Source organism: Lutra lutra, chromosome 13 (genome assembly GCF_902655055.1).
Source record: "Lutra lutra chromosome 13, mLutLut1.2, whole genome shotgun sequence".
Lineage (NCBI taxonomy): Eukaryota > Metazoa > Chordata > Mammalia > Carnivora > Mustelidae > Lutra > Lutra lutra.
The window spans coordinates 70313675-70336765 of record NC_062290.1 but is presented as its reverse complement, the minus strand read 5'-3'; the positions used below and the strand labels follow the sequence as shown (position 1 = coordinate 70336765).

The window sequence follows — 23091 nt, the reverse complement described above, 5'->3', positions numbered from 1 at the left end:
TGTTTATGAAGTACAGATTCCCAAACACTAACCTAGATTTACCTTTTCAGAATCTCCAGGTATGGACCCCAGAACTGCATTTTTAACAAGCACCCAAGGTGTTATTTATGTGCATGGAAGTTTGTAAACCACTGGTACTTGGATAAAAGGTAATGATGCCCTTTCTCCACAATGGGAAATTAACAACTCAAGGGTGTTGGTAAGACATACTTTTCTCTAAATCTGCTTTGAGAACACTGCTAATTTCAAGCTCTGAGCCTCTGCTTTTCTCTTGATTCCTCAACTATGTTAGCTTTATTTAATTACTGTCAAGTCATCATAGAAAATCATTCCTTTTTCTCTTCATATCACTGCCCAGAGTTATTAAATTCTTTTTATGTATTCTATAGAGGGATAATTATATATAGTGATAGTCTGATGAGTTTTGACAAATGCATATATCCATGTAACCAACATTCCAGTTGAAAAATAGAATATGCCATCATCCTATCCTAGGAAGTACACTAGCAACCACTATTATGATTTACATCCCCACAGATCAGTTTTGCCTATTCTTGAACTTCATAAAATGGTGTATTGATTAAGAGCTAACCCCATAGTTGTTATAAAAGATGACACTCATTTTTCCAAGTTATTTTAAGAGAAACTACTCCGGACAACTCTTAAGAAACTCCAACATATTTCAGTTTTCCTTGGTAAAGGTGAAATTCCTTAATTAAGATTTCTTTGCCTAGAGGTATAAACCGGATTCTGCTGAGGACTTTACAAACTATCCTTCTGTAGCCAGTTAAGCCTTCAATTAAAACCAGCTTTAATGTATCCAGTTGTGAAACTCTGATAGGAAAAGAGAGAATCCAATTGGAAGAAATTTTTCTGATTCTAAAGAATGATATCATGTAGCTTCTGCAAGAATTTTCAGATCAGCTTTTTGAAATACAATTAATAATACTTTGTAGGAAGAAAGTTTGGAGATAGGCAAATATATGCCATTTGATTCACAGACGGTGGAACACCAAGTCTGGTCCCAAATTAGATTCCAAAAAGGATTGGTAACGTCTTCCCCAAACTTGGGTTTCAACATAGTCTTACACACTTTTGCGTTTTCAGCCCCACAGTGGCAGTCCTTTTCGAAGCCTAAAGGAATGTGACATCATTTGAGAAATAGTACATCCTTTCTACTATCCATTATCATAATTCCCTGGGTCCATAACACTTCCTCTGGTCCTTACCATTTGTGCATGCTTTCATTCTTCCAGGAATTTAATATTTCTGCTACTATTTGTGTGGTTCCATGTCACTCTCGTAGCATTGTCATTTACTTCCATCTTTCTCATTGTTCATTCTGTATCCTAGCTTAAAGAGCTCTATGTCAACACTAAATTTCTTTTTAAGACTCTCCCCACCTTTTTCTCCTCACTGGAGTTGTCCAAGGTCATATTTCCAAGGACTTCCTGGTTCTGTCTTCTTTTGGAAACTTGTGAAATTACACCTGTATTTTAAAAAATATGTTGAGGTCCAGCTTCCTAAAGTCTTCTGTACATAAGCTTGCCCTACTTTGAAGATGATGTGGCCATGTTCTTCCAGGTTCCCATCCCTTCCACTCTGAAGAATGGCTTCTTCCCTTTGGTTGGAAGCAGAGCACAATTATTTCTATTACTTCCTTTACCCTCTAGGACTTGGAATTGTTAGGAAAACAAATGAAAAACTCTGCTTTTATCTGAATGAAGTATCCAAATGTTATCTGCATTGTGTATGCTCTGCCAATTTTGTGGCTTGCCTCCATGTGGCTCAGCTCTGCTTCCATGAAAACATTGCTTCTGTTCTTCTCCTCTTTCATCTTCATCCAAGCGTTCAGAGTGTCCTCTGAATCTATTGTTATCACAGCCTACAGTGCTGCTCCATCTCCTTCCAACAGGTCTTTGTGCACACACACCCTTCTATTACTGTGTTCCCATGGATCTCTTCCATTTCACCAGCTCTCAGTGATATCTGTGAGGTCTTGTTTGTCACCCTATGCTAAATATCAAAGTTGCTGTGTTGCTTATGTTCTGTGCATGATATCTGGACATCTGCTGCCTACGTTTTCTTTCTGATGTCCTTCCCGATTGTTTTCTTATTGAATCACTCAGCACCTCCCTTACTGTTGAAATTCTTCCCAGCCCCTCCTTAATGTCATTCATGGAAACCCATTTCAGTTTAATCTAGGTGTTTTTTTCTCCCTTCCCATCTGTTTTCCATTTACAGCCCCTTTGGCCAGATGAGTTGGTATCTGACTAAATACATTCTTTTCAGTCTTTGAAAAATTCTCTTCATTCCTGGTCAAATATCCATCATTCCTACATTTGAAGCTATGGCCCTGAAATAAAAATTTGTACCAAGTGTGTACCTAGTGGTTCACTTTTCATATCATATTTTTATTCTAAACATTTGCCTTTAAGTCTTTTATGTCCCAAATTTCACATCATCTTGAGATGTTTTCATAGTCTATTTTGATGGGCTTTCATTTCCCTGAACTTGGCAAGTGATACCTTTGACCAACCTCAGCAGGCTCTGACATGTGCTAGATTTATACTCATGAAGATAACACCCGTTCTTGCATGACTTGATTATGTCAATTCACAGACATTACCATATCCCTCACAAGGGGGTCCCCAAGTCCCAGTGCTTGGCTTTTCCTCCATAACTTTATCATTTCATGTGTCTTCTTCCTCTGTAAGAGAGCATTATTACAAGTGGTATAGTACAGTAGAAAGGAATTTTGTTCCTTTTGTTCCAAGCTACTTGTTACTTGGTAGCTAAGGAGGACAAATAAGTGAATTCTACAAGACTCAGATTCTTTATCCCCCACTTTTAAAAAGTATTTTTAGTTAATAAAATTATTAATTAATTATTTTTAATTATTAAAATTAATATTTTATTAATATATTATTTAATAAAATACTACAAATGAAACCACTTTATAGACCAGAAGTAGCACAAACATAGGTTTTAAGAGTAATCATTGGATTATTTAGTATTCCTCCACTCTGCAGAGCACATGAAGCATGCCTGAGAAGTCTCTCAACATTGGCTCCAATCCCATATTAACTCATTTATTGAGTGCCTCCTGGAAGCTAGGTCCTCTGTAAGGAGAAACAAGGCATGTGCACAAAACTTGGTGGTGGAATACTTGGCCAGGAAGAAACTGAATTCGGGAAGGTTTCCTTTCCCCAGAAGATTCAAGTGGGCATTGTGCTGGCCTGTATGCTTCCTACAGTTATCTGTGCCATGTTCTTTGTTCTTTGGGTTTTAACACTTCAACAAGTGCTTCTGGGCACCTGGAGGTCAGCCCAGTGGTATGCAGGAATCTGCTCCTTTTCTAGAACCCTGGACCTCTGGCTTGTGCTGGATCCAACTTAGCTAACTTCATCTGGGAATATGCCACAGTACCCCCTTCTCCACCCTAACCATGACAGGATGGCATGGTTCTCTAGCGAGTTTGTAAGACCAACATAATAGCAACCAACTCTGAGAGTACCAACTAAATTCACATGCATTGGATCCCTGCCATGTGTCCATACTTTGTTAGGCTCTTTCTATACATTAGTACTTTTCAACCATTAAAAATTACTGCTCTCCTAAGAATTGCTCCCCATTCTTAGACATGTTTTTCTTAATAACCCTTCTATGACATTTTAATTCCACAGATAACACTGTGTGCTTGTTTAGGTACTGTATATATGTAGGTAATTTGTGTGATTTATATGGGAAGAGAGTGAGATCTTTTCACCTCCTCCCCCAAGAACCAATTTTCACCCCCCTGAGGGTGATATTACCCCCACTGAGAATGTGTGTGTGTGTGTATTCCTCCCCTTCCCTCAGTCATTCCCCAAGCAATCTGCAAACTGTGTCAATTCCTGAACCTACTACACAACTGTTGACCCCGGGGAAAGAAACCTTAATTCAGAACACTCCATTTAAGGAAAGGCTGCTTTTTCTCCATAGAGCCCAACCCTCAGGTCAAGCCTGGACAGACCCCAGCTTGATGAAGTCTTGTAGTCTTTCTCACATACTGTTTTCTTTGTGACTTCCTCCCCCAGGACCTTGAAAGGCTGCTGAACATTCCTCATCAGAAACCTGAGGAGGACACTGAAAAGACAGCCACAATTTTCCTTCTGCTTGCTGCCAAGTTTCTTGAGGGCTCAGCTGTTGGGGTAAGATTTGTAGGATTTCATATATGTATATGAAATCTATCTATATATGTATATATAAAATAAAAGCACACACATACTGCAACCTGAGGTTTCAAATGCTGTCTTAGTTTTCTGTGTCAGGGGGCTAGAAAATATGGAAATGAGGGAATATCATGGAAGGATAGGGGAAAGAGGAGAGAGAGAGGAGAGGCCAGAAGACTAGAGAGGGATGGGGATGGGAGGAAGAAAGAAAAGGAAGAGAAAGTGTAAAGGAAGGAGCAAGGGCCTTGCAATCAGACTAGTCTGGTCACTTTGTGACCTTGGGAAAGTTATTTAAACACTCTAGGTCATTAAAAGACTTGTTCGACAGTGTCTATCTTTATATGTACAATATCTGGCATACGCAAGGTGCCCTGTTGTGTCAGTATTGTTATTATCATCACATATACATATTGGTAATAAAAGGAATTAGAATCAAATAAGTTTGCCATCCAAGTTTTCTAATCTTAGAAAAGGCTTATGCATACCAATAGATATGGGCAGAGCCACAAGGGCATTCGGGCACTCTGCTGATGGCAGAGGGGTACGTGTCTGGAGTTTCTAAGGGACCCAAAAAGTAGCCCTCCTGTTTCCCATTCAATATTTGAACCATTTGAGATCTAAGACAAAGGAGTCATCAGTGGAGGCCAATATATGGCCCTCATTACTAATCAATGCTACGTTACAGAACTTGACTGCTATCTTTGAGCAAGTGGAGTTCTCAGCATCAAACTCGGGCATTTGACCAACTTACTCATCAACCTCAGGCAACATTAGAACACGGCAACCTCCCCCACATGCAGAAAGATGCCTTTCTGTGGGTATTCCCAAAGAAAAGGAAAGGAAGCAAGAGTAGGCTGTGCATGACTTCTTTCTCCTAAACTCACCAACCAGGTAAATCAGTTCACTTCCCAGGGAGGGGGTGGTGGGGTGGAGGAATGTGTAAGGGAACAGAAGAGGCCAGGTGTGTTCTGCCAGTGGATGTCCTTTGACCTGGACAAGATAAAACGAGAGGCGGTTGGTTGTGAGAGTCTCAGCCTCTAACTGGCTCGTAGGTAGTCATGCAAGGTGACAGAACTCAGAGAATTTCACCAGTCTATAGAACTGGCCCTAAGTGGGAGGAAGGGATATTACAGTGTGCTTCAAACTGGTTAACAATGAGCTCTCTAGGGTTAAAAATAAAGATACCCATTTATAAATTTTACTGGTATAAAGGGTGTGTAGCACACAATTTATAAATGATAATAAAACACACACTATTCTCTTCTAAATTCCATGTAGCCAGTTGATTCTCACTGAATGTTTTCACTGGTTTTTGCTCTAATCTTTTATCTATAGCCCACCTGTGGATGCAGTTCAATCATGATTTGATAAGTGGAGCCATTTCCACCATCCAGATAACAATAGATGTGAATAACGTACAGGCATAGACAATAGCAAAATGTAGTGAGATTATTTAGAAGTGATGAGTTTGCATATTTGTGACCTTTGTATTTAGTGTAAATTAATTGTATGTTTGTATAATGTACATTTTCCTAATAGCTGTGTTTAACAGTCCAACTTATAAAAATCCCCAAAATTTATCAGTCAGCACATCACCGAGGAGTCTCCCACAGTCCGAATTGTGTTCAGCCCCCACCTTAGGAGATACTGGGGTGCCACAGGTGGAGCAAGGGGCAGGCGGGCTGTAGGGATTGCCAGGCAGGAAGAACAGCATCCACCAGGGGGCAGTGTGGGTCCAGGTGGTCCCTTATATAGGGAGCCAGACCTCAGCCTGCGGTTACTGGTTGAATAACGACAAGCACCACCACTGGAGGGACTTGGGGCTTCTCTCTTGGTGCTGACCAGGGGAGCAATCTGGAAACCAAAACACATGACCTGAGCTGCTATTGGAGAAGGGATCAGGGGAGAATCCTCCTGCTCCCAGCACCCATCTTGCTTCAGGACAGGACAGGACGAGGGCCGATTGCAGTGAGGTGAAGACTCACTCTGGACAGAAGATGTACTTGGGGCTCAGGAGCTTGAGTGAGACAGAACTTAATTAAATGAAATGGAGTTTGGGGCCTGTGGTTGAGAAGACCAGGGAGGGGAGACCAACACTAGAAGTCAAGCAGGATTTTCTAGTCTGCTAAAACATTTGGAGCCATGAGGGACACAAGCAGAATCACAGAAATCCATTTCCAGACTGCATTCTTTCCTGCATATAGGAGCTGTGGCTGAGTTTTTAAGCAGGAGCAAGTTCTGTAGCAAAACACATCTATCAGCAGATACTATGATATGATAAAATACCGGATATTTAATCCATCTTTATTCCATTTCATATGCTTACAGTCATTTTCTACAAGCCCACTTAAGGCTCAAATGCCTCTTTTAGGAGTTTGAAAATGTAGTTTCTTGGTGACTTACTTTTTCCCTCTCCAAAATAAATCTAGCCAACTGAACAGAGCAAAAGCAAAACTAGTACCTGGAAAAATCACATTTTCTTGCTAATTTAGGCAAAATGGTCTTTAGAATTTTATAAACTGTACAAATCATTTATAAAAAGTTTTTGTTTTTTCTCTACATTCACCTGTTAGATAATTTCCTTGTTTTGTTTATGAAGGTCTAGCTTTGTCCTAAAACCTGAAAGCCCAGGATTTCAAAAGAGTTGTGTTTATCTCTTCACTTGCTTCAGGCATGAATTGTTCCTAGGCCATGGAAGAAAAGTCAGTTCATATTGATGTGTGGGCCTTAGGTTAACAGAAGATCAGCAATTTTAGTTTGAGATAATACATCTTACCTTGTTATTATTTTTTAAAAATTTTATTTATTTGAGAGAGAGACAGTGAGAGAGAGCATGAGAGAGGAGGAGAAGTTCAGAGGGAGAAGCAGACTCCACAATGCGGGCCTTGATCCCGGGACTCCAGAATCATCACCTGAGCCGAAGGCAGTCAGTCACTTAACCAACTGAGCCAGCCAGGCGCCCTTACCTTGTTATTTTTAACAGTTTATGAACTGTTAAGTTCAGTGATATATTAGAAATAATGGGAAAACAGCAAATTGTGGGTGATTAATGTCTAACATAAATTAGTTCAAGTTCCTAAATAATTTATTTTTTACAAACAGTATATTATGTCTATGTTAAAAAACTAAGTCATCTTTTATAGGGAAGAATAAGAGAAAAGATATCTAAACTAAATTAATGAATAGGATCACAGTATACCTACTGTTTTATAACTCAAAAATATTTTTTACAGTACACAATTTTAAACATGTAGAGAATAGAGTATAATGAACCCTCAGACTCTGTGAATCTTGTTTCATCCCTCGCTTTATAACACCGTCAATATGACATTTCATTTCTAAATATAGAACTTAATAAATAATAATACACCATGATCACATTTAAAAAATCATTATAAAAATGCCATAGTATCATTCAATATACGGTCATCGTTCAAATGTTCTCAACTTTCATGTGTGTGTGCACCCACATGTTGCACACTTGGACTTATAAAGGTGATACAATGTATTGCAGTTGGTTAATATGTCAATTAAGTGTCTTAATCTGTAGGTTCTCCTGTCATTACTTTTTTTTTTTTTTTTTTTAAGAGCACATCTAGTAGGGCCACCTTAATGGGTGAGGGAACAAGATCCTGGAGCGCCAACACTTTTCTTTTCTTTTTTAAAGATTTTATTTATTTATTGGACAGAAAGAGATCACAAGTAGGCAGAGAGGCAGGCAGAGAGAGAGGAGGAAATAGGCTCTCTGCTGACCAGAGAGCCCGATACGGGGCTCGATCCCAGGACCCTGGGATCATGACCTGAGCCCAAGGCAGAGGCTTTAACCCTCTGAGCCACCCAGGCGCCCCATTATTTTTGTTTTTATAATTTATTTATTAAAGATAACTTTTTTTGGGGTGCCTGGGTGGCTCAGTGGGTTAAGCCACTGCCTTCCGCTCAGGTCATGATCTCGGGGTCCTGGGATCGAGTCCCGCATCGGGCTCTCTGCTCAGCAGGGAGCCTGCTTCCCTCTCTCTCTCTCTCTGCCTGCCTCTCCGTCTACTTGTGATCTCTCTCTGTCAAATAAATAAATAAAATCTTTAAAAAAAAAAGATAACTTTTTTTGGGTTACTTACTAAATCACAAGTATTTCCCCATCATTCTTTAAGGCTTCGTAATATTCTGTCATGTGGGCATTCCATGATTTATTTTCACAACCTTCTATTGTTGGATAATTAATTGTGTCCAATATTTGGACACCAATAGTTATTCAGTAACTGTCACCAGTATCATTCAATTTATTGTGAACAATACCCTAACACATACATCTATGGGGATTTGCTTAATTGTTTAAGAAAGATTGATAGATGCAGAATTCCTGGTTCAAAGAATCAGTGTGTGTGTCTCTCCCTCCCCCAGTGCTTTTTCCAATGGTTTGCTTTACTTCTCACATAACGTATGGACTTGCTTTTGAATTTGATTTAAATTCAAACTCTCCAAAAATTGAGGATTCCTGCAGTAAATATCGAAACCATTTCTTTCTATACTGCTAAGGTTCGGGATTTGGTAAACAATCTTTCAATATGGAAGGGTCAGGGAGAGATTTATGGCAAGGTAACTCTACAGGGGTGACAGTCAAAGAGCAGGTTACACTGGAAGGTGTCATGTATCCTCAATGACCCACCCCTTTGGCTTGATGAGTCACTTTAGTTTGAACTGAAAATGTCACTCTCTTTCATATGATTGATGAAAAACCCTGAACATGTATATGGAATGCCTTGGAAAATATGTTCACTCTTTCTTTCATTGGCTATGCTCATGCTGTGAGGTTACAAGAAAGTCTAGTCTCCTGGAGGGAAGGTGAGTAGTTGTTATTGCCACAGGGTAAAATTCCATAACTTCCTTTGAAAGCTCTCAGGAATTCATTGTGGGGTTGGATGAAAGGGAAGGAGGTAAGGGTAATGATAAAATAAGATCAGCCATGAATTGGTAATAATTGAAGCTAGTACACAGTAATTCATCTTGCTATTTTCCCTGATTTGGAGAATGTGTGAAAATTCATGTCCACAATAAAAATTTAGAAGATCTCCCAGAGCAATATGGCCAGTCCATGGCCTGTGCCCCTGGGTGGCTCTTTGGGGTTCCCAAGTACAGCCCTTGAGGCAAACATGAATAAGGTTTCACAATATATTACTGTAATGGGGTTTTTTAAAGTAATAACAAGTCCTTGGAGAGATTTCAAATGATATTCCACACAAGCTTGTGCTACCATTCACTTTTATTTCATGCAATAAATGAATCATACAGGAATATTTTACAAGGGAAATTATTGTAGCCCCTTGTCAGTGACACCAGAGGATTCTGCCTTACATCCTCTGTCAAGGAGAGCACTCTTACCGTGTAGTCTTTAAGAAAAAAACCTTCACAATCAGGAAATTTTACTTTCTGTGTAATCTGGTTTATAAAAGGTACTGAAAACACCTATGGTATACCAAACTGGGATTCATGAGTTAATACTGAATTTTTTTCTTTTAAACTTATTTTGAAAGTCAGGGATGCCCAAGGACCTCATACATTGTAGGCTGTCACCTAGAGTGGTTCAAAAAGTTGGTGTCTAAAATTTTTTTTTTTTTTAAAGATTTTATTTATTCATTTGACAGAGAGAGATCACAAGTAGGCAGAGAGGCAGGCAGAGAGAGAGGAAGAAGCAGGCTTCTGAGCAGAGAGCCCGATGCGGGGCTCGATCCCAGGACCCTGAGATCATGACCTGAGCCGAAGGCAGCGGCTTAACCCGCTGAGCCACCCAGGCGCCCCAGTGTCTAAAATTTTAATTGTAGATTAATCCCATGTCCTGGGATGTTCATGGAATATATTGTAGATATAAAGGACAATTATATTATTTATACAGATATTTGACCTATTAGATGCCTCCTCTTAGTTGGCTAAGAACTAGGTGTTGAAAATGCAGAGTCAATCACTCGACTCTTGTTAAATCACTTAACCAGCCTCAGGGGTGACTCTCTGACATACGAAGAAGAGGGGATATTTCAGTTTGAGTCCAGCAAGCAGATGGCTGATTTTCTTTTTCTTCTCCCACACCCTGACAATGAAACTAGAAAGCTGTAACACTTAATGAACATAAATTAGATCTCGATTGTAAAAGACCTCATTTCATAAAATAGTAAAGATTCCATTGCTTCAAGGGATTCTTCATTTTATGCACAAGGAAACAAAGGGTGAATGAGGCTTATAAACTCAAGGTTAGATTGAAATCATAGTTTGTTCTGATTTAATGACATCAAGTGGCAAAATCTAAAATTCGTCTGGCCACTTCCTTCATAAAATAAGAGCACATTTTATATTCTTTTTTTTTTAAAGATTTTATTTATTTATTTGACAGAGAGAGATCACAAGCAGGCAGAGAGGCAGGCAGAGAGAGAGGAAGGGAAGCAGGCTTCCCGCTGAGCAGAGAGCCCGATGCGGGGCTCGATCCCAGGACCCTGAGATCATGACCTGAGCCGAAGGCAGCGGCTTAACCCACTGAGCCACCCAGGCGCCCCCACATTTTATATTCTTTGTGAAAAAATGGATTGTGTTCTGTCTGCCGCCACCAACAGCTTGTTTCTCACTAATACCAATGCACACAATATCATTGCTGCTTCTAGTTTGTCTAGGATTGAGATGTAATACAATGGTGAACAGAAGGTAGCGCCTCTGTCAACTCCTGATAGCCTGTCTACACATCTCTTCCCAACTCCGTGTTCTGTAACATCATGTGGATGGCTTGAAATCAGGCATGGTGGGAGTATTTACACTGCAGAAATTGGCACACACTCAACCAGGACTTTTTTTTTTTTTTCTTTTAATTGGGAGAACCGTTTGCCTGTACACCACTTGATATACAATAGATGCTTAATAGCTGAGGCTTTAATATTTGTAGTTTCAGCCAATTTACAAATGACCATGAAGATGCATTACATTCCGCTAAGGTACTGATCAAGCCCAGAATCCTCAGTCTGATCTGACCCTTGTCCACGTCTGGAACTTCATCTTTTTTTCTTTTCTTTTTTTTTCTTTCTTTTTTTTTTTTTTTTTTTTTTGGTGCAAAATGGTGGTTTTATTAAAACGCTGGGTCAGGACCTGTGGGCAGAGAGAGCTGCTGCATGGAGGCCTGGAGGAGTGGCTGGTGATATACTCTGGAGTTGGGGGGAAGTAAGGAAAAGGGAGGTTTCAAAGAGTTTTTATATGCTAAAGAGGACCTACAAGATAATGCTAGAGAGGAACTACAAGATACCATGAGGCCTTGCCATGGTCAACATTGTTTCCCCCTCTAGCAAGGTATTAACGTTAAGATAGTTGGGAGAAGGGCACCTGGGTGGCTCAGTGGGTTAAAACCTCTGCCTTTGGCTCCGGTCATGATCCTGGGGTCCTGGGATCAAGCCCCGTATCTGGCTCTCTGCTCCATGGGGAGCCTGCTTCCTCCATTCTCTCTCTGCCTGCCTCTCTGCCTACTTGTGATCTCTGTCTGTCAAATAAATAAATAAAGTCTTAAAAAAAAAAAAGATAGTTGGGAGATTCCTAGAAGAATGTCATACTTGTCCCACCCAGCAGCGTCACCTGATGCTTTGTTTTCAGCTAGCCTTCTGCTCCCTCATTTCCCACCTGAATAATTTTGACCCTTAAATCTTTAAGGTTGTTGAAAGTGGAAGGTCTCGTCTTCTGTAAAGTCTTACTGCTGAATAGGGGAGTAGAGATATCACTACCTCTGGGTCACCTTTGGTCAGTTGGGGAACATACGGAGAAGTTACAAAATGGGGAGGCAGCTGAATCCAACACAGTCAACAAAGATGAACCTCCTTTAGTAGAAGGGATCGTCTGTCAGCTGGAAGTTATGGCAGTGAAGGAATCTTGGCACTAGGCAGGGAGACACCGGAAATGACAACAAGATAAGGTTAATAGTGCAATGAGAAAGAGAAGTCTGAGTAAAAGACCTTTGATAGTTGACCTTTGATAATTTTCCTCCAGTCCAAGAGTTTAAAGCAATCACTAAAGGAAAGAGAGATCATTTAAAGCGCCAATTTGAGAATTCATATTGGTTAGAAACTCTAGATCTCCAACTTAGGTCATCCTTTTCCCTGCTCACTGTTCTTCAGACCCACAGGCATGCCTTCATTCCTTTGAAAACTTCTTGCTCCTTCCCCACACTTGGACTTTTTACAGTTTTCTGTAGGTTGCAACCCACCTGCTCCTCACGTGCACGTCTTTCAGTTTGTAGCTAAATTTCAACTTCGTCAGGGTAACATTCCTAGACTCCAAGACTAGGTCACATACGAAAGTTAAAAGCCTTCCTCACACGCTCACCCTTGGCCTTGTAAGGGAGATCATAGTCTGTAAGTCTGTGCCGATTATGATTGTTTGACTCAGGGTCACGTCCTTATCCCAGGAAAGTGACTCCCATGGGAGGTGGAGCTCTGTCTGGTTTTCCTCCATGTGCTTTCCTAACTAGAAAACATAGGGCCTTTTAAATTATATATTTAGAGAATAGTCCAAAGATTCAGGAAAATGCGGAGAATAAGGTAATAAGCATCTGTATACTTTATCAACCAGCTTTAACCTCAACAGATCGCCAGAATTGTTTCACATTTTTAAAGAAGAAAAACAGTGGTATTCTAAGTAACCCCCTGGTGAATTCTTCTCAATCCCATAGCCATCTTCTCCTCCCTGGAGAAAACCCTTAACACAAAGGTGGTGTGTATTCCTCCATGTAAGAAGCCGTAATTTGCCTGGGAAGGTCCATCTATGTGTGTATTTAGAAGAGATATTACTCATCTTTGCCAGCATATGTGGTGGCTGGAAGTGAGCAAAAGACCCTCACTAATGAGGATTTATGAATGGCCTGCTTCTTAGAAACGGAATTGATGCGCTGCTTGGGTCTGGATTTCCCAATATGTAGTGTGAACCAACCGTGTTATACTGTTTTTTAAAACTCTTTTATAATTTGTTTGAAGTTGACTAAGTTCTGACAGTAGCTTGATTTGTAGACACTTTAAGCTCCATTAACATAAGATGACAAAGAGGGAGTGTTGAGTTGTGGTAAAGAGCATGAACCACTGGGGTGAAGTCTTTATTAATTGTATGATCTCTAGCAGGGCGATCCCTGAGCAGCATCATGGGGATCACTGGGGAGCTTGTTAGAAACGCACATTCCTGGCTCCCACCCCAGAACCCCTAAAGCTGAAGCTTAGTGGTGGTACCCAGCAATCCGTTTCAGTCAGTCCTGTGGCTAACTCTGGTGCCGCTACCATTTGAGAACAATCGATCTAAAGCAAGAAATTTGAGCCCTCCAAGCTTCAGTTTATTTATCTGTAAAACAGATAATCATCAAGACACAGAATCTTTGTGAGGATGAAATATTAGTTAACATTTATGGAACACATCTCCCAGTGCCAGGCACTGTTCTTGGCACTTACAACATTTTATCTCATGTAATCCTGAAATTAACTTCCTCACAAATAAAGATTAGGAAAGTTGGGGCTCTTGGGTGGCTCAGTTGGTTAAGCGGCTGCTTTTGGCTCAGGTCATGATCCCAGGGTCCTGGGATGGAGCCCTGCTTTGGGTTCCCTGCTCAGTGGGAAGCCTGCATCTCCCTCTCCCTCTGCTTGCTGCTCTGCCTACTTGTGCTATCTCTCTGTCAAATAAATAAATAAAATCTTAAAAAAAAAAGTACCTAGCACATAGGGAGCACTCAATAATTGTTATAATTATATTACTACATTTTAGAGCTGTAAAGATAAAATGAGATGATATAAATACTGAGCACAGCATCTAATATGTGGCATGTGTGAAACAGGTATTAATTGTTTGCATATAAAGGTATTTGTCTGAAGAATAAACATTATTCACATGGGTCTTTATGGGAAGTGGGATCGAGTCTAACATTTTAGACTAGACTAGACTAACTGACAGGGAATCTCCCACTGGAAAAAAAGGCCATTACAGAAAAGATTTTATAGATCACATTTCAACCTTTCTTTTTGTGATTTGTCAAAAGTCAAGGAAGCCAAAGAGAGTTCTTTGAACTAATTGGGAGGGCCAAGAAGGTATTAACTACTCTCTAATTAAGCTGGTAATAGCTGCCCTCTATTGGTGAGATCAAAGGCCAGAGAAACACTGCCTAGGAGGACTTTTGAAGACAGGCTTCTCTTTATGACAGCCTTGAAGTTTCGGACCCTCCGAAGTAGTTCAGACGGTGTTGCTCTGTCTGTGGGGGTCCAAGAGAAAGAGGGAGAAGGTCCAGGTGGATGGAGAACAGTTAACGGTTTAGTTAGGCAAGAGTTCATTTGTATTTGGACATGTGTATTTGTTTCAGAATCTAACTCTGAATTGTGTCTTCTAAAATAAAGAAGTCAAAAAACGCAAATGAAATGAAAAAGTCACTAGCTATTGCTTTGCAGCTTTATATAGAGAATTCCTGAATATTGGAAAAGGACTGCTGGAAAAGCATGCTCTCCTTCTGTCTGCTGTGAATGGGAAGCCTTTCCTGTCCACACTCTCTTTCCCAGCAAAGCAGACCTCTCCCTCTTTGTGCCCCAACCCCACTGGCTTCTCCTCTCATGACATCCAGTACGAATGGAAGCGCTTGGCTTTTTCTTGGTTTAGACCAGAACTGCCCAATCGTGCAAGTTACATTTGTTACTTTAAAAAAAATTTTTTAAAGTAGACACTTAAAAAAGTGAAAAGGGAACAGGTGAAATTAATTTTAACAATGTAGTTTATTGACACCACAATATCCTGAATATTATGACTTTGATAGGTAACTAAAGTATAAGTATTAAGGAGATATTTTACGGTTTGGGGAGGGTACCCATTCTTTGAAATCCAGTATGCACATCACAATTTGGCTTAGCCCTATTTTGAGTGCTCAATAGACACATGTGGCTGAGGGCTCCTGTGTGGGACACAGTGCTTTGTTCAATGCCTGAAACCAGTGTTGTTCCATAGGTAAATGTGGCATGTAGAATTCTAAGATCATGTCCAGCAATCCTTGCCTTTGTATAATCTTTTCCTCTTTGAGTGTGGGTGGAACATATAACCGTGATGAGATATCAGTCAATTGATTATGATATGTTATATGACAAAAGGGAGATTATTTTGGTGGGCCTGCTCTAATCAGGTGAATCTTTTAAAAGAGAAACATTTCGGCCCGCCTAGAAGAAAGCATACATACACCTGTGTAGTGAACTGCCAATGGAGAGGAGCAGCCTCTAGAAACTGAGACAGGTCCCCAGCAAACGAACTAGAGAGAAAACAGGGACCTCAGTCCTGAAACCACAAAGAACTGAATTCTACCAACAACTAGTGAGCTTTTAGGAACCCTGAACCCCAGATGAGAACTGTAGCTGACACTTTGATTTCAGACTTGTGAGCCTCCACCCAGCCCAGAATCTAACCATTCTGTGGCCAGATTTCAGACCCATGGAACTGTGAGCTAATACAGGCATATTGTTTGAAACCACTAAATTTGTTGTAATTTGTTACACAGCAGTAGAAGACTAATATAGTAAATAAATGACATAATTCAGCAACATCGTCCAACTGGTGGCAATGTCTCTCTACTGTAGGCATAGTCCGTCAGAGGAATTAGTAGCCTTTGAACCTTAGGCTTAAAAATCAAACCAGTGTCATGATGACAACATATTTATTTAACCATGCCAGATTATTAGCAATCTCAGTGCATTTGAGTTAGTCTCTCTTTTTTTTTTTTTAAGATTTTATTTATTTGACAGAGAGAGAGATCACAAGTAGGTGGAGAGGCAGGCAGAGAGAGAGAGAGAGAGAGAGAGAGAAGAGGAAGCAGGCTCCCCACTGAGCAGAGAGCCCGATACGGGGCTCGATCCCAGGACCCTGGGATCACGACCTGAGCTGAAGGCAGAGGCTTTAACCCACTGAGCCGCCCAGGTGCCCCGAGTTAGTCTCTTCTTCCCAGTGCTGTTCTCATTGGAGGGAAGAGCTAACTGAGAGACAAAAAAACAAACAAAAGACAAAGTCTCTGGAAATAAGTTTGGTGTACTTACCTTGTAAAGGAGTGACTTTGATTAAAGGCAAGTACACAAAATAACAACAATAACAAGGATAGCTCACACTTGTTGGGTGTCACTCTGTGCCAGGCATGTCACCCATAGCCCTAAAAGGCAGATAAAATTATTACCTTCCTTTTATGGATGTGGAAACCAAGTTTAAGAGGTAGGAGGAGATTTAGCTGCATAACCAGGCAATAAAGGCAATTAGGAATTAGGAAGGAAGAGGAAGAAGAGGTATTTTTGGATAAAGTACTCTTCAGAGCAGATTAGCTTGGCTCTCAAATGCAGCTCTTTCTCTTAGCTGGAAGAGAGCTCTGCTTCCTTTCTGTTAACAGGTTCTTTTTTATACCCCTTCTTTCTAACAAAGTGCATTTCCCAAGTGGTCCTCAGCCTCTGCATTCTGCCTCTTTCTCCTTTAGAGAAGTCAATGAGTCTTGTCACTGCCAATAATACCTCTGGTTCTGGGCTCTCAAAGGCCTCTCTTGAACCCTATTGTTCTGAGTTCCAGCCCTCCAGGGCCATTTCCAGTTGGATGTCTCCCTGTCCTCTCAAGTTCAGCTCTGTCAAGGTGATGCTCTGTCTCTCGTCTGTGATGCTCTGCACCTGCAGATTCTGTAACCAGCAGCTAGTCTGCCAGGCTGCAAACCCCAAAGACTCTTCAGCCCTTTCTCATCTCTATTCCCTTTAGCCAGTCAGCTGCTAACAGTATCTTTTCAGAATGTTTGCTCAACGATTCCTTCTACAGTCCCCAACCTCCTGAGTCCTTTAGCCCACTGCTCTTCTTTATTATCTTCCTTACCCAGCTTTGGTTCCCTGGTGCATCAGTTCCGTCCCTCTCACCAGGGCCCAAATCCCCTTGCCACTCTGTTTTCATCATTCCTCCTTGACATGACTTGAAGCCAACCATCTTCTTGCCCTTCACCTGGGAGGCTGAGTGGTACTGAAAAAAATTGCACAGGGGAAAGATAAAGTAGAACCCTCTCTTCCAGTTTTCACGGAGGTCCCAAGACTAGGGATGCCAAATACTCTCACATTCCAGAGCAAATTATTGGCCCCTCCCTATGCATGACTCCTAAAGAAGGTGGATGAAACAGCCTTTATGATCTTTATCTTTCACTTACCTTGAGCTGTGAATTTTTCCTATCTGGTACTCCCTCCTACTTACCCCCCTAGCCATCTTTGATAGGTAGCTTTTGAAGCTTGGAGGATACAGACAGACGTTAGACTCATGCCTAGGGAAAAAAGTCTTTAGTGAGAGGTTGGCTGAAGTGAACTGTGTGTCAGCATAGCAGAGGGCTGCATTTAGGAAATAACTACATTCTGGCCTCTGCCAGGTCAAAGCTGCTTTTTTTTTTTTTCCCCAGGGACCAAATGTCAAACCAACAGTGGGAATGTGAGTCTGCCTTGTTTAGAAAGGAATCTTGACCCAGAGGACTTCCTGCAATTGATAAGGTGTCCTTGGCAAAAAGAGTTCCGGGGTTCCACTGGGTAGAGAGGCCGAAGGGAATCATAGATAGCTCATTTGAGGAGAGGACCGCCTGAGACAAAGGAGTTCCAGATGGAAGGGCCCAGCAGGGGAGCATCTGAGGAGGCTGTGGATGCTCCCATGAGAGAAACATCCATCAAGGGAAACTACACCAGCTTATACCTGCCAGTCAGATAAGGCCCTCCCTCTTCTTACCATTCGGTTCCTCTACTCCCATCCTGGAGGGTCCATTAGAAGTCAAGTGGTGGGGCGCCTGGGTGGCTCAGTGGTTAAAGCCTCTGCCTTCAGCTCAGGTCAAGATCTCAGGGTCCTGGGATTGAGTCCCGCATCGGGCTCTCTGCTCAGCAGGGAGCCTGCCTCCTCCTCCTCTCTCTCTCTGCCTGCCTCTCTGCCTACTCGTGATCTGTCTGTCAAATAAATTAAAAAAAAAAAATCTTTAGAAGTCAAGTGGTGGGGGAACAGAACAGGAGGTCAGGGAGAAGTAGCATTAACAGGGAAATAGAGATGAACAGCACATTCCCCACTGCAGGCTCTTTGGGGATGAAGTGACCAGAGGACATTTTGTTATCTGAGATGATCACAGTCAGAAGACCTTCCTAATGTTTCATCTGAAGGATGGAGAAGAGTAGGTGCAAAAGAGAGGCTTCAAATGGGCAGTTGCGGGTGAAGAATAAAATTGTTTCTCTTTGCAGCCTGTGAGTCCAGCTTGCTCAGTGAGACCATTCAATTTGTATCACTGAAGTAATCTCAGAGGCCATGGCAGTATAACACTTCTGGTGACGTACTGTCCTATTCTCTGCAAAGTTACCTTATGCTTCTCTGTCTTCCATGATCCCTGAACTTCATACCTGCCCCTTATTCTCAGATGATCTTCCCTTACTCTTTGCAGAGAAGAGAGAATCTGTCAGGTGGGAGGAAATTCTCTCCATTTCTTCTGCATCACTAAATGGAGCTAAACTACCGTTAGAGTGTTAATTGTTAATTGACACATATATTGTAAATATATAAAGGATGGTTCCACTATTTAACAATAGTGTATTCTCTTAGGCAGGTGGACTATTTCCTCCATAATCTTACTCTCAATATCAACTTGCCTATCTTCTCATTTTCGTATAATGTAAAAATAAACTTTTAGCTCAATTTGAAATTTGAAAACTTTTTCCATTTATATTAAAATACATGAGAAGATCTAAAGTCAAGTTTTAATTTATTTGTATTGCATTCTGCAAAATATGTCCACAAGATTACCATTTGTATGGTAAGTATTTTGCAATATTTGAAATAGGGCATTTCATGCCTTTGCCATCACCCTCAGAGAGCTTTTCCAGTCTCAATTCTCTTACTCCATCTAATTACAATTTCATTTTAAAAGCAGTTGGGAGCACATATACCCCGAGCATTTAAAAATGTTACGTTTAATGTATGTAATGACTTTTTAATTCCAATATAACTAACAAAAATAATTGAAAAACAGAATTGCTAATGGAAGCACGTTTCTCTATAAAAGTAATTTACATTATCTAAAAGAATTCTAAGTTCATTACAGAAATTTTTGAAAATAAAAATCAGCCACAAAAACACCACCACTCTCACATTCATTTTTGAGATCTTCCAGTCTTTTCTGGTTTTTAAAGTTGGTATAATAATGCATACACATTTTGTTATTTATTTTGTTTTATTTTAATTATAGCATCGTTAACATACAGTGTTGTATTAGTTTCAGGAGTACAATATAGTGATTCAACAGTTCTCTACATGACTCAGTGCTCATGATGATAAGTGTACTCTTAATCTCCATCACCTATTTCCCCCATCCCCCCACCCATCTCTGCTCAGGTAACCAACTGTTTGTTCTCTATAATTAGTCTGTTTTTTGGTTTGTTCCCTTTTTTTTTTTAACACTTTGTTTTGTTTTTTAAATTCTACATATGCGTGAAATCATATGGTATTTGTCTTTCTCTGACTGACTTACTTCACTTAGCATTGTACCCTCTAGATCCATCCATACTGTTGCAAAGGGCAAGATTGCATTCTTTTTGATGGTTGAGTAATATTCCATTGTATACGTAAACCAGATCTTCTTTATCCATTCATCTATTGATGGACATTTATATTGCTTCCATAATTTGGCCATTGTGAGCAATGTTGCAATAAACATAGGAGAATGCCAACATATTTTAAAACCCTACTGTTTTTCATTGGAACATTATATTGAGGCCATCCTTTTTCTGTGCTCTTGAGTACTCCAACAACCTGGTTTGGGTGACTGAATCATATTCTATCACATTATAATGTTATAATTATTGTCATCTAATATGTAATCTGGTCCTATTATTTCTTTAACAATCCCCAACATGCTTATTTTTATTTATTTAATTTATTTATTTTAAAGGTTTTATTAATTTATTTGAGAGAGAGTGAGAAAGAGAGTGCATGAGCCAGGAGAGGTGCAGAGAAGCAGACTCCCCACTGAACAGGGAGCTCCATACAGGACTCAATTCCAGGACTCTGGGATCATGACCTGAGCCAAAGGCAGCTGCTCAACCAACTGAACCACCCAGGTGCCCTACTTATTTTTAGAAATAGAAAAATCTAGTACATCCTTGGCTTCTAGCATATATTCAGTTTTGGTATTTTCATTCCACCATCAATAAGCTTAATTTAGATTTTTGCCAGATTGCACACTTCTAGTCTAGTAAACAATCGTAGTCTTGTTTTAAATTCAGCCAAAGTAAGAAAGCCATCAAGATCTTTAGGTTTCTGAAATTGTGGCCTCTCTTCATGGTATCTCTTTCCTCCTTTCTGTTACTTCCTAATACCTTATTATCCAGCTTTCCCCCCAACCACTGAATTATTTTTACTCCTTCCTCTGTCTCTCTTTAAGATGGACCTTATTTCTGTTGGATTTTTCCTTCCAAAGGTTCAAGGTAGAAAAAAATTAGATATTGCACATAAGGCTGGTAGGCCTTACGTTTGTATTTTTACATTTGCAAGTATATATTTACCTGCATATCAAAGGTGGAACCGTCTGGTGAGAGATTCATATATACCAGGTGCATCCCACTGATGTATAAAAACAGAATGCTTTTTTTTTTTTTTAAAAGAATGTTTATTTATTTATTTTAGAGAGAGAGAGAGCATGAACGGGGAGGAGCAGAGAGAGCAGGAGAAAGAGAGTCTTAAGCAGGCTGCACGCCCAGCATGGAGGCTGACACAAGCCTTGATCTCACAAGCCCGAGATCATGACCTGAGCTGAAATCAAGAGTCAGATACCGGGGCGCCTGGGTAGCGCAATGGCTTAAAGCCTCTGCCTTCGGCTCAGGTCATGATCCCAGGGTCCTGGGATCCAGCCCTGCATCGGGCTCTCTGCTCAGCAGGGAGCCTGCTTCCCCCTCTCTCTCTGCCTGCTTGTGATCTCTGTCTGTCAAATAAATGAATAAAATCTAAAAAAAAAAAAAAAAAAAAGAATCAGATAACCACCCAGGTGCCCCAGAATACTGGTTTTTGAATTTACCTATTAAGAAATGGAGTTGACATATGGTCTGAAATGCTCTAATATGACTAACACATTCCCTTACTGAAGGAAGACCTCCAAGCAAAGCCCAATCATAAGAAGTTTGCTTAATAGGAACGAAATCAGAGGAAGGGTTTTGGGATTAGACATTTAGAATGTTCAGTGGCTACAGGCTAAGGGAGCCTTATGTATGCATTATTATAATTAAGGCTAGATGTGGGATTAGGGTTAGGATGAGGGACAGAAATTGTGACGGAGAAATTCATCAAGGGAATGAGTGCTTTCTTGAAGTGCCCCTTGTATTAAAGCGCTCTGCCTCCCCATGCACTATCAGAAACTTCTGCCCTGATCACTTTCTTCCTTCTTCTCTCTCTCCTTCCTCCTGGTCATCCTTGACTCCTGCTTTCTTGGTCCTCCTTCTGTATCTGATTGTTTCTTCTCTGTCTTCTTTCCATGCTGACTTAGTTCTTAAATCTCTGGAGCACCGTATACAGATTCGTATACAGAAACGTATACAGATTCTGTCCTGGGCCTTCGGAGAGTCATTCACGTGGCTTAGGAGTATTAATTTAACACTCAGCTGTTTCCAGACACACAGTTGGATGACACATCCTGCCTTCCTTGTTGTTGGGTGGAACCATGTGATGAGTTCTGGCTGTTGAATTATGAGCAGGAGCAATATCTGTCACTTCTGGGCCAGAGCATTTAATTATGACTTTAACTTTATCCTCTAATTAAGTGAATTCCAAATCTACCAAACTAAAGTTAATTGATCATCTGAGCTCAGATCCCAGTTTCCTAGTTACCTTGGAATCGGTTGTTCATTTTCAAACCCACTCAGCATTTCCGCCCTTGGACGCACCTGGCATCCTCAATTCCCGGGGCTCTGGGGATTCTGAGACATGAATTGGTTTGCTTCTCGTTGACTCCTCCTCCTGTACCCCCTTTCTTTCCCCTCCTTGGATTTCCATTCCCAAAGTACTGTGACTGTTTAATCTGCTGCCATCTCCTTTTTTCTTTTCTTGTGGGTTCCTGTTCTATTTTTTTCTTTTAAGTGTTATTGTCATTTTAGAGGAGTTTGGGAAGGGAAGGGCAAATTTGTATGTATAGTCTTTCATGTTTACTAGAAATCCGTTCACTTACTCTTTTTTCCAATTTTTATTACCTCTCAGCACTCCTAAATGTGTCTTGAACCCCACAGGGACTTGAAACACGTCAAAGTAGTCATAACACGGTAAGGGTGGCTTCCCTGACCCAAAGGGAAAAAAGGGCAGAGATTAAAATTACCCTGCATGAAAATTTCTGAAAACAGCAGACAATGCAATACTTAGCCCAGTTTTTTTTTTCCTGCATTCATTCAAAACTTGGTGAGCACCACACTCAGATTTAGGTGCTGGGACATGGATAAAATGATTAAAAATCTTAGAGTCCCTCCTGGTGAATTTCTTTTGTGTTTCTTCATATGCTGTGTGGTAGTTCAGTCACTAACATACGTTGACTTTTGTTAGAGGCTGGAGGTTCAGAGAGGAGCGACTGTCTTTTTATAGAGAGAAAACAGCTGCCATCATCCCATTTGCCAGGAAAGAGGAAAAATTGTCACGGGTTCCTGTGTGTCATTGGCCAGAACAGCGAGATGCTGGGGCAACACAAATTATTCCAGAGGTACAGACTCCTCTGTCAATTTCCAAGACTTCGCTTTATCCAGAAAGACCCTGATGAAGGGCCTGAAATTCCTCTTTGGACCAGCCAAAGCATGGCCTTTTACACAGAACACTCTGCGTTGCCAACAGATAGTTTCCAGAGAGGAATTGGGAATTA

At 40.7% G+C, this 23091-nt stretch overlaps 1 long non-coding RNA gene across 1 annotated transcript in view; it reads left to right on the top strand.

Moving 5' to 3' along the window:
- Nucleotides 1-4078: 4078 nt before the first annotated feature.
- LOC125083253 (uncharacterized) overlaps nt 4079-23091 on the top strand; it is a 138495-nt gene continuing 119482 nt past the window's right edge. The window contains exons 1-2 of the long non-coding RNA XR_007122222.1: nt 4079-4193; nt 4900-5105. This is a non-coding gene — a long non-coding RNA (uncharacterized LOC125083253). The remainder of the gene's footprint in view (nt 4194-4899; nt 5106-23091) is intronic.